Source organism: Rhea pennata, chromosome 15, assembly GCF_028389875.1.
Source record: "Rhea pennata isolate bPtePen1 chromosome 15, bPtePen1.pri, whole genome shotgun sequence".
Lineage (NCBI taxonomy): Eukaryota > Metazoa > Chordata > Aves > Rheiformes > Rheidae > Rhea > Rhea pennata.
The window spans coordinates 15,920,290-15,933,323 of NC_084677.1; the positions used below are offsets into that span (position 1 = coordinate 15,920,290).

A 13,034-nucleotide genomic window follows, 5' to 3' on the forward strand; every position below is an offset into this window, starting at 1 on the left:
CTGCAGTGATCCTGCCTGTGACAAATCAGGGGGGGAATGGATATGAATGTCCACATCTAACACTTCTGCAGGCCCTTCCAAGAATGTTCATTCTGCCAAGATGGGTAGAAATGTCCACAAGCTTCCTTACCACCAGTATTCCAGTGCCATGTCCATGGGGCTAGGTAACCGAACCAGAAAAGATGTTAAGCAGCGATTAGCCTTTCTGCACTGCTGCTAACTGAAGCTCTTATATCATTAGACCCATCTTTCTCATTTTAGATACCACATCCTGAATAAATACCTTAGATACCACCAGCATAATCCCTCAGGGGTCTGGGGACAATAAGAAGGCATCAGAGCTTCTACTTGGCTTTACTGACCTGGGGGAGAATGAGTACAAAATTGGATGTACGCAGTACTGTTTACTCCCACCAAATCGAGCTAAATAAAATTGATAGTAGTTATGACTCAGTATGCCTTTGGTGTAGATAGAGCTGCGGAGTTAAGAGTTTCTACAGCAACCCACTTCCTCATGCATATAACGTTCTCTCTTACAGATGCTCCCAGTACTTGACTTTTAATCAGACAGTACAGTTAATGTAATGCAAACGATGTGCCACCTTAAGCTATGTGATAAATCTCACTTGCTCTTTACTATCCCTTAGTCAGGCAAAAATCCTACTAACTGATCATTTATCCAATTTAAGACTGCAGAGGAAAATAGAGACTGTCGCAGCTGTCTAACATCAGTAGCATATATTATTAATTTTGCACATGCATTTTTTCACATAATGAAAGTATCTATTGTAACAGTCACACAAAAGAAGGGAGTATTTTGCTCTTTGCAGAAATCTAAAATCTGAATTTCCTGACTTTTGTAATAATTACACAATACTCACCACTCCTCCAGCCTATTCTATCCTTAAATTTCAACTTATGAATGGAGGTTAAAGTGGGCCAGATATAGCCCCTACCACACTTTATAAGGCTAACAACAACAAAATTACTATTACTATTTTTGCATTATTACTGAATCTACTTAATGTGTTTCCTGCCACAGGAGGGCACAAGGTTTATTTGGGTTTCAGCATGGAAAAGCTTTCCAATTCTGCTTTACTATATGCCAGTTAGTTAAACCTTATGACAACCCCATTGTTAATTCCATTTTGTAGCTGAACACCTTGGGCATAGAAAATGATAAAGAGCGCTGGGTAAATCATTACTAAAGGCGAATAGAACTCATTTCCTAAATATTAATCTTTCCATAACATCCACAAACCTTGCTTTCCAAATGTATGTAGAGAGACAGACAAGGTCACAAAGGGATAAACCAACGTGTAACCACCAAAGAAGTAAATATCCCCATTTCTGACTGCTAATTCACATAAAATCCAAAGTTTCATAGTCCCAGTGACCACTTGTCTCTAACAATTTCCTGTCTTTGAAGGTGTTTTTCCATGTTAGGATCCTGGCCAAACTCATACACATGAAGATGTCAGTCTAGCAGAAACCTGATAATCAAGAGATCACCTCAGGACTTTGGGGGGACATCATCATAGAAAAAGACTCATTTTGGGAACATCGTTGTTTGAATTCCTTACCTTTCAGGTGAATCATCTGTTGAATTTGGCCTGATAAGGGGAGGAGATGAAACTGAAGAAAGAGGAGCTGCAAAGCACCATGTCAGAAACTCAAGAGATCACAGAACATGTCAAAGAGCTGAAGACAGCCTCTCTCAGCCAGGAGAAAAATGACCTCACCATCCAACTGCAAGCTAAGTTATCAATAGGGGATGTTTAAACACTTAGTCTTCCCTTTAGGCAGGGCATTAGCTTTCTCAAACGATTCATAAGAGCCTCATTTACAGAATATGGAACAAATAAAGAGCATATGGGGATGATGCATGAGATTCACAGACAGCCAGACTTCAAATAAAGCAAAGCCCCTAAAACGCAGAGGAGACAGGGAAGCCTCATAGCTTATGAGCCTCATAGCTAAAGCAAAGGAGCTGGTGTCACAAGTGGCTCAACCACTGATGCTCAGCACAGTCTACAGCAAATCAAGATGTCAACTTTTTAAAATGTGAACTCTTATTTAGGGATCTGTGTGACATAAACAAGCTTTTCTTTATGGCTAACTTTAAGAAGCTATCACTTGAGTCATGGAGATCAACTATAACTTCAGGAGAATTAAAGAAATCTTCAATATCTCTGTAGAACAGGCAAAATCTTGCATTTCTTGTATATGGAAATTTTAAGAGGCCACAATAGGCAGGAGTTACAGCCATCTACCACAGGATGAACACTGAATTTCCATCCCTTTGTTAGGAACATGAAAACTTGCTGGATGCTAAGGATCTCCTGACACTAATGATTGAACTGAAGAAAGATCTAGAGAGCCAGATCTTGGATATGAAGGCCTGCTCAGAAAAGGAGGATGGGACAGCTGCCAGCCTGAGTGCCAAAAGGCGGATGCTGGAGGATGAGCTCAAAGATTTGAAACATGACCTGGAAGGGCTGGAGACCATGTTGGCTAAAACTGAGAAGGAGAAGCCAGTACAAACCACGACAAAGAGGTTTTTTTCTTCTTTTTTCTCTAGGGAAAGGAGCCTTGACAACTATTACAGCTTTTACAGCCTAAGCGTGCTTTGGGAGGCTCTGATTCACTCAGTTGGTCTCTGCAGTGTTTGATATTGTCTTTCAGTATCTCACATAATCTGGGATGGATTTAATTTTACACTTCATCCTTTTACCCATTAGTAATAGTAATTTCACAGTATTTTCTAGGGATCCCTCCACACAGACACATCTGCATTTCCTTTATTAATTACACCTACTTTTACATGGCAACGCTAGCAGGCCTCTACTTATAAAGTGTCCCCATCCACTGCCACATAACTCTTTTCCATTTAGCTTTAGGAAGTAATTCTCCCTCTTCTGCATCTAAATTTGTTTTTAATTTAATGCGATTAGAGAAGTTTTAAATCTGTACCACAGCAGCCATGTGGCTGTCTGCTGCTTCTTCTAAAGTCAGTGTTAACATCCACAGGATGTTAAATTCACAGATGCCTCATATGTTTCAGAAGTTATTAACTAAAGCTCAGATTCTTTCTAAAGAAATAAAAGTTTCCAGTGACATTTCATCCTGATGCTGCTAACAGCTTGCGAGATCCATGAAATCTGCCTGATGTTCCCTTTCCCATCTGTAGGCATTAGACCACAGAGTTTGAACTCTGACTTCAGATGTCTCTGCTCAGGATGACTGGATCACCAAAATCCGAAAGGAAGAACTTTCAAGAAACTTCATCAGATAGAAATAATTGCTTCATTTCTCTTTTTCTCCCCCATTCTCATTCTCCCACTCTAGAAAAAGTAAAAATATCGTATGTTTGCTTAGATACTAAGAGACTACAGTTGCTGCACAAACCGGAAGGGATCTGTATTTTTCTAGGTATTAACTCACAGCAACAGTGAAGCATTGCCAACTTGTGTCACTGCCCAAAACAGTTATGCAAATGGCTGAGGGTAAGTGATATTCTTCTGTAAGAAGTACGGCTCATAAGCAAATCTCACACTGCTTTCAGGAAACACTTTAGATAAATCTACTTTCGGATTTTCTGTTCACTGTCAAGGCAGTGTAGCTAGTTTCTCATCCAACTTTGCATATTAATCTTGGTATATCCCTTCCTAGAAAACACTAGATGATCTGCAAGCTCAGAAATCACCTGACCAAGAACAAATTTACCACTCAGGTACATGAGGTGAAGTGCAGTGCTTTGTAGATCCACGCTGTGAAGGCTGCATTTTTGACATCTCAGACTCTTCTGGCATACACCTCCTATATGTGAGCTACAAAGGTCTTTTTCACACTGATTCCACCTTTTCCAGCTAGCTGGAAAACAATCAGGAACAGGAAAAGAAGATCCATGGCAAGGTAGAAGAGGCTCATTGTAAAGCAGAGGGTGACATCAAAATGGCAACTGAAAACAATGACATAGAATCAGTCAAACTGGACTTGGAAGAGATTATAAAGACATGTCAAACAGAACAGAATTTCACAGGGTGCAGGATCCTACTGAGGGCAGTTGTGCTACATCATAGCTCTGACAGCATTAGCTACACTTATCATAAAGTCACTAGGAAAATCCAGTCATACCCTGATATCTTCACTATCAGCCTAATGACAAGCAGATGCAGTTCAGTCCTTCAGGCAAGAAACAGAATTAGAAATCCAGGATTCTGCTTCTAAGTCTTTCTCTGACTCATTGTCTGATATTTGTAATTCATCTTCCACACTCACCCACATATCAAATGTGTATAATCACTGGGAAGTTGTGAGGCTTAAATGATTCATATTTATGTAAGGCCTTATGATCCTCAGATAAAAACTGTTTTAGAAATGCAAAATATTATCACAAATTAGAAATTTATTTTAGTGTCACTATTGACTACTCTAGTGATGGGTCTGCCAGCGCTTCTGACAAATCTCCCCTTAGAAATTAACTTTGAGAATACAAACTTACAACTACATATTATCCAAACCACTAATTTTGCTAGTTAAAGAGCTAAGTGGTTAAGGCAATGCATATAACCATTAATAAATACCTGCAAGTTTTACTGATGCAAATCCTAGCACAACATGCCATGGGGAGCACAAGGCATTCATGCTTCAGAGCAAGGCTGCTGGGAAACTTAAGTGTGGACACAATAAAAACTAAGTGTTGGTGGTAGCCCTCTTAAAGATGCAAAGAGAAGTCTCCTGACTTCCTGTGGTGCTTGTGCCTTTACTTGCAAACAAGTGATTAACAGGGTAGGGAGCAGTTTCGACAAAAGAAAAATGGACTTAAGTGTCCTGCCTGTTCCACTAAGGAGACAGAGACCTGGACACTGCCTTCCTAGAGCTCATTTCTGCACCTCGACAATATTGACTCTGTTTTTTTAAAGTTCTAGTCTGGAAAATTCTTATAGAAGTATTGTCTAGCATGTAAAAGTCTTCCCGCAAGGTCCACAAAGAGTTTCTTGCAACTTACCTTTCAGGAGAGACATGAAAATCAATTCTATCAATTCCAAAACAGAAGATAAAACAATCTCTGAACTCCATATTACAGAGAAAACAGAAGGTGAGCTTTGATTACTCTACCTCTAATGAGCTTCCTTCATATCCTGTCTGCTGTGCCTCCCATCACAGATGTAATGATATGCACAGGGGAAATCATCCAAACATCCACCCTCATAGCCTGGTGACTAACACAAACCTCTTTTTTTTGTTTGGGATAGCCACTTCAGCGAGTTATAGCAGGGTGAGCCAGACTCTGGATTCACTGCTGCTTTGTGATAGTTGCCTGTAGATAAGCTCTGAGCTGGCTATAAACGTGAGGCTGTTCACCTCACTTTCAACAAAGGTTAACTGTTCACTACCAGGTAGAAATGATTATGAAGCTTAGCTCACGTGCTGTAACATCGTATCTTTTCTCACCCCACAGTAGCCTGCTTCTGCAGCCTTTTCTTTTTGAGAAGACTGAGTTAGCCTCAAGGAGCAATATGGACCTTCTAAGGCTGTCCTGTTAAAATGGAGTCTGGAGCCTATTATCCTTTAAACCCCTAAAAAACAGGTTCAGATGAGACAGATTCTCTATTTTCCCAGGTAGATGTTGATTTTTTTCCCCAGCAGCTCCTGACTACTCTATAAGCTTCTTGGTTTGGAAACATTTGTCTTTTTAGCTTTTAATGAATCAATGGCTCAGGCAGCTCTGAGCCCCAGCTTCTGTCTTTTGTATGAACTACTCACTCTAAACTCCACTTTCTTTGAAGTCTTCGAAATTGTCTTTATTCACCTGCTCATGTCCTGTCATACTGTTGTGGCCAGGAGAAAGGTGATCTGCTGCAGGGCCCTCCAGTTTTGCTTGGAGGCAGCCAGAAAAGAAGGGTGATAGATCTTTTAATTCATATTACTGCCAAAGGTTCCTGCAAGGCACTCTTCCTTTTGCCAAGGGAGGGAAGGTGGTGAATAAAATCAAAAATGTTACTACAGCTCACAAGAAGCATAGTGGTGCCATTCTCAATTCAAATATTTCAGTGCCCAAATATTTAATTAAAATCTCAGTATTTCAACAGAAAAAATGACCCACAAACCCAGATTGCAGTCATCTCTATGAGTAAGCTTCTATTTCCCTCAAGCAACAAAATCAGCCTGGCTATATTCCTGAAGATCAAATTCCAACATGAATAGTGAAGCTAGCCATGCTGCAGATAACACCATTTGTCTACTGGGAAACCTGGTCAGGTCTTTCCTGGTTTATTGGCTTAGTACTCCCAGTTGTAGATCTCTCCCAGAGAAAAAATCTAGTGGATCTGACAGACCTACAAAGAAGGAAGTGAAAAAGCAGGATTTGTCTTTGAGTTTGTACAAATTTCTCTCATATCTCATATACAGCGCTGTGCTTGTGTGTGCCCTGCAGGGCCATATGGAAGAGCTGGAAAAAGAGCTGGAAGCTGAGCATACTGTGACCAAAAGTAACAGTATCTTTCCAAGAGGTAAATAACTCAGAGGGGTGACTGCACCTCTGAAAGCATCTCCTAAAAGCCAGTAAGCTATTAATTAAAAAACAAAATTCCTCATGAAGGCGTAATGAGACAGGCAACAATCTCTAACTCTAGTTTTAGCCGACATGAACCCACTGTTGTAAATGGCACAAGCTATTCCTTTTACGGAAACTTCTGAAAAGGCCAGTTACTGGTAGGGTAGTCCTCCAAAGGCCAGGAGTATAACACCTGGGAGGAAACAGGCATTTCTCTATCCTGTGCTTACGTTATCAAATCGCTTCATCTGCTTTTTACAGCTCTGGATGTGTGACGGTGATGGATGGATCTACTCTCATAAACCTTAAGCAAATTGCCAGGATGTGACTGTTTAATGTATAATCAGATCCAGTAACAATGGAAAAGCCTGAAGACAATTTAGTCTCAGAAAGATTATATCTTAATGGAATGCTCTGTGTGCATTCTAATGACTAATACAAATTGACAGTATCAATAATATGCAATATTTCAATTCACTTTAGAAATGCTAGTAAATTAATTCTCAAACATGTCTGGAGATAGGTCAATGCTGTTGGATCCCTTGCAAAGATGGGAAAAGATGGGAAAACTGAGGTAGAGGAATTTGTCCAGTGACATAAAAAGCAGTCATGCTGGTTAATACTGTACATAGCATTCAGGAATTCCTGTTTCCTCTCTTGCTTCAGATTATGCCTCATTCTTGCTACAATTGTTTCCTAATTTGTTATCCTTCTGAGTCTATTCATAAGCAGGTTGACATGGAGTAAGGATTGCTTTCCCTCTTTTTCCCTCTTTGTTTCTTTGCTCAGAGAAGAAATGTCACTGGGACTTTGCAGATTCTTTTCCAGCATCTTCTCTGGTTTCTGCAGACCTAATCCAACCTTCTCCTCACACAGCAGACATAGAAAAAGCACTAAGACTTCATGAAATCCACTGTGATCTTTGTGCTTCCTTCCATCTTGCAGTGAAAGACAGAAGTAAAATATTCACTAGACAATTGCCAATTCAGAAGCACACAGTGAAAAGAGGAGGGAGGAACATTAGAGGTATTCTCTATTATTTTATGAGGGAAATATATGGCCTGCAATCCAATAACTCTGAGCTTTAGCAAGGAGGCCTACAGAAGGTTCATCTTTCTTGAAGATACCAGGTACTGACCTTCTAATGGATGAATACCAAAGATGGTGTTTGTCCCAAATAAAAAGACTTTTAAAGCTAAATAAAAGGCTTCCAGCTTTTGATATAAAACATCCTTCCGAGGGCCTTACTGAGACTCTAGGGCTGCCAGATCACAGATGACAACAAATATTTGGCCCCTTCTCAGACCAAATAGAATCGCAAATGAGAAGCTGAGCTACTAAAGCCACACTGTAAGCTAGAGGCAGCCCTGCAAGGTAAGGCCTTTACCCTGCACAAGAAGCACACGGACACTAGAGCATAGATGGCAAAGCACATGGAGAATCTCCAGGGACTAAAGGCCAAAGTGGGGAAGGACAAACAGGTCACAAAAGCAGAGATTAATCACTTTAGCACAAGCAGGGAGTTTCCCCCAAAATAGGTGAGAAGCCACCAGAGAGTTCCTCAAAAAAACCACCAATGCAGCTCTGTATGCAGCCATCAGGGCAAAGCAGAATTCAGTCCTCCATGCTGATATGAGAAAGCAGTTGTTGGCAGGCTGCTGCTGAACATTGCAGCCCCAGCTGATGGAGAAGGCATCCCATTCACATAAGAGCATGACAATTTGCACTCCCCTGGCCTATTACAGTCATCCCATTATAGTTACATGCAACGGGAGTAAACTGAGTTTGCAAGGGAGGGAGGATGCTTTGGCCTTTCAAGCCTTACTCAGCATCATATGACTGACTTCCCCCTTACAGCTGGACTCAGATGCTCATGTTTGCAGGCTGGCATATCTGAAGTCAATACCAGGCTGGCTGAGATGGAGAACAGCCAAGCAGAAATTAAGGCCATCAGGACTCAGCTCCAAGGTAAATTCCTTTCCATCTGTTGACAGCTTTGTGCAATGCCATATCCCTCTGATCTTCCTCTTCCCCTGCATTTCATCTAGCTCTGGCAGCCCTGCCCTGTCTTCTTAGTAAATCTGCCCAAACCTTCTAGCCTTCGCTTCTCCTTCTCTCCAGTAAGATTGAATTAGTTCCTCTCCTGCACTTCTCCCACAGCTGAAAATAGCAAGCTGAGTCAGGAGCAAAGGGAAGCTCAGAGCAGGCTTAACCATACTGTCTGCATAAAGACTTCTCTCACCTCTAACATAAATGATTTTAAGAGGAAGCTGGATGAAGAGTCAAAGGTACTGGGGACAACTGACCACCTACAGAGGTTCCTGCTATCAGGCCAGTACTGGCTGTTTTACACACTGCTCACTTTAGAGTAACAAATCTTTTATTGTGTTAGCTCTGATGAAGGAAAACTGTAGTCATCCAAATTCTTTTCTGGGCTTTTTACCAGCTGATCTCAGGGGTGGGGTGGGGGGTTGAGGGAAGGGGGCTATTAGCCTTGTATGGATATGAAAATAAGATAGTGTCCCATGAGTCAGCAGCAGAGATAAGAACAGAATACACACCTGAGTCTCAGTCCAAAGTTTATTCAGTGGATCATACTACAGTTTATTCACATTTCTTTACATTGATTAAGTAAACTTGGCTCCAACATTACCAGTATTTTAGGTTTCTGTCTGACATGTCTGTCTTGGAAATATTTTCTGTATCTCTAAAGAATAATTTTAGTGCTGTATCTGTGTATCTGAACTCTGGCAAGAATTCTCTGTTCAGAACAATCACCAAACAAGTTTATGTTCATAACTCTTTTGAAATGCTATTTCAGAGAAAACAGTGATGATGACAAGCCAAATTCTGTTTTCAGTTATGCAAGTTCAATTCAATTCACTGCACTACAGTAACAGCCAGGTACTGAGAGCAGAAACATGGCTCCTGAGCAGGAAGATATTTTGAAGCCTGGGATATTTCTAGCTGGTTCTGAACTGAGTTGTTCAAGTGGAGCACTCCAGCTCTTGGGGACGAGGTCAGTGTATTCATACTTCCAACAGGATGAGCGCGCAGTAATGGCTGTGCTATCTCTAGCCCCATAGTGCTGTTGTAGTGAGCCTGGCCATCACAAAGCATGACCCGGACCTCATGAAAGAGCAGCTGGAAGAAGAGCAGGAGAGCAAAACTGAACTGCAGCACCTGGTCTTTAAACTCAGTATTGAAGTCACAGTGTGGGGGACTAAATAAGACTGATAACATTCAAAGAACTGAAGCACTGGAAGAAACCAACTGAGCATTCAACTTCCAAGGATGCAGTGATGGGACTTGCAGCAACCTTATTATTTAGTTTGGCTGCCGAGTAACCGCTTATAGATGCGATCCATTAAGACTCAATTTGTAAGACACAGGGGAAGTACAAATGCTCCAGCCAAGAAGAAGAAAATGATACTTGCAATAATAGACAGGGAATATTGAAACCTAACACTTACACACTGACAACAGACAAACACCACCGACCCTTTCTGATAAAAGCTTGGATATGGATAGATCTTCTTTACCCTAAGGAAAGTTTTACTCCTCTAGCAGCCCTATAAAAGCTACTAGAATTTCCCAGGAATACAGCAAGCACTAAATCAGGTTAAAGCCCTTAGAATCTGGTATTACATATTAGAAGTTGAGCCAATCTTGGTAGCAGTCTCTCTAATATAGCTAACTTAAGAATCTTTTCACACATTAGCAACAAGTTAAGACATCTGGATGATTTTATTGTGCATCTGGAACAAACCGAGACAAATGGAATAAGTCTGCAATATCTCTGCATGACTTTGCACTGAGCCACAGGGATACTCAGAAGAGAGGCAACTTTGCTGTTAGACACTATCCTAGTCCTTGAGATACCCAAATGCAAGGTGGAAGAGAATCTAGCACCATGTAACAATCCAACAACAAAGGGCTTAGCTGCAATATGCCTTATCCACCAATGGAGGGGAAGAGCCATTTACATCCTAATCATGGTTTTATAGTCCCTTTTCTGAAATTGTTTCCAGGATCACTGGTGGACACAGTGATGGTGTCCAAGGAGGTGAGTGCTGCTGGCTCCCACTGCCCCTTATTCCATGAATGCCTCACTTCCCAGGACATTTCTGTCCTCCTTCCCTCAGAAGAAAGTTGGCTGGCAAGGCTCCAATAAGCAGAGAACACAGCTGAATCAGCCCAAGGCTGGGTAGCCAGCATGGAGAAAACTAAGCAGAGGCTTCAGGTTGAAGTAGAAGACCTTACTCTTGACCTGGAGAAGGTAAGACATTCAGTCATTAAAGAGTGTTTCCAGCACAAGCCTGAACAACATCAACCAGCAAGCCTGAACAAAATCATCTACAACTCCTTGTGGAAGCCCTGGGAATCTTCCTATTAACTCAGGCTGGCTTTGGATTGGTCCTCTGTTTCTTAATATTTTAAGATCTCTCTGCCAAACACTGTAGTCATCTGTATGACCATTAGAAGCAAGGCTGAGATTCATTACACCAAGAAAAAACACAGGTGAGAGACACAGCTAATTCCTAGGAGTGCACAGCACACTTCTCGTAAACTCATTAGCTGACTTCCAGAAACAAGACTAAAGCTGAAGCAAAAGCCCTTCTTTATTGCAAAGCAACGTATTCATCTTCTTTTTAAGGATAATGATATCCTGCTTTGAACTTTCAGTGTTGCAGCACCAGTAGATTGGCCACTAGCTATTAATTATCACACTTAAAGCAGTTCTAAACAACATGTAGTTAAAACACAAGCAAGAGACGCTTCTTCATTAAATTAGCATTTCTACTTTTGCTAGTATTGGTGTAAAAGCATGAACAGTAGTGCAACTGTGGGACATTTAAATCAAAATGCTACTTAAAATAGGCACAAAGGCTGCTCCAAATCCACTGAAGTCCTTGGGTATCTGCCAATAACTGCAGTGGGCTTTAGAACAGGTCTCAAGAGCCGACAATCCCACATACAGTATTACATTACTGGTCTGAAAGTCTGTTTCGCTATCACTTTTCTTAATGAAGCTATTCTTTATTCTATGGTTCCTATGGCGTACTTGTTACCATGGTACCTGAACGCATGTGTGGTTCATAAGGATACACAGAATATTTGTGATTAAAAGCTCCTAGGAAAGAGGAATGTATCTTTATTCTTTCCCTTCATGACAAACAGTTAAAAACAGTCTAAAATAATCTCAAATCACATCTCGTTTGTAACTGAGTAGTCTTTGAAATAGAAAGTAGTACTAATCAACCCAGGCAATTACTTACTGCACATCTGCACAACGAATATCTGAAGTAAAAAACATGTGCTCCCCAGCAGCATCATTATAACTGCAGGAGGAAGGGACACTATCACACTGATGGGAACTGGGTGATCTTATTAAATCCTAATGGTGAGGAAGGAAAGCCTTGTAAACATTTTAATCATCCATTCAGAGTGACCAAGAGAAACTCTGCCAGTCATTAGAGTGGCTGCCAATTTAACTGTGACTAGTTGGCAGGACATGCAGAGTACTGAAGTGTAAAGAAAACTTGCATCCAGTGAATGCTTGGCTTTATCTTTCCAGGCCAATGCTGCTTGTGCTGCCCTGGACAAGAAGCTGAGAGCCTTTGATAAGATGTTGGCAGAATGGCAACAGAAGTGGGGAGAGCTGCAGGTGGAAGTGGATAGTTCCCAGAAGGAATGCCTCAGGTACATGACTAAAAAATTTCAAGCCTAAGACTGCCAATGAAGAAGCTTGGAGCACCTGGAATCTGTTGAGAAAGAACACAAGACCCTTTAGGGTAAGTACTGGTTTGACGTGAAAAACCTCTGTAAATCATAAACCTCTTGATCCCTACTGAACAACCTCTTGTTGTGTTTCCCACCACTAACTCTACTTTTCTTATTCTCAGCAGTACTTTCATTCTCGGTGAAAATACACTTGACAGGTTTAAAAAGTCACAGGCTAAATTCTGCTCTTAGGACAGAATCTGTACCCACACACATGCACAACCCAGTTGATTACTCAAGACTGTAACTAACATTAGTGCACTGCTTTCAGGGAACTGACTCTAGGAGAACACTCAGAATCAAGGATCTTTCTGAACCCTCAAAGCAAGACCGCAACAGCAGCTTGGCTATAGTCACTGTTTTACTAGAAGGCTGTCACTCCAGGGTGGGCCACATATCATCACTAGAGTTCTGCAAAAGGGAATAAAGACCAGTTACAGCATTAGACAATGTTAAATAAGACACAGGTTCTAATCCTAACTCTGGCTACCAGCCCTCTCTCTAATCCTGAGCAACTCACTTTATGGGACAATTTACAATGTACAGCTTTCCTCTATGAAGGTGAGGTTCCCTTTATCCTCAGGGAGATTCAGGCATCTCCAGAAGCCAGCTGAGAGCAAGTCAACTAAATTCCTGCTCAGTCTCCCTTTTACTATCACCTTGCCCCCACTGGCTATAAGGGGGGACTAGC

General features: G+C 41.3%; 1 pseudogene; it reads left to right on the plus strand.

The window, feature by feature from the left end:
- Positions 1-13,034, plus strand: part of LOC134147473 (putative uncharacterized protein MYH16) — a 32,519-nt pseudogene that overhangs the window by 12,980 nt on the left and 6,505 nt on the right.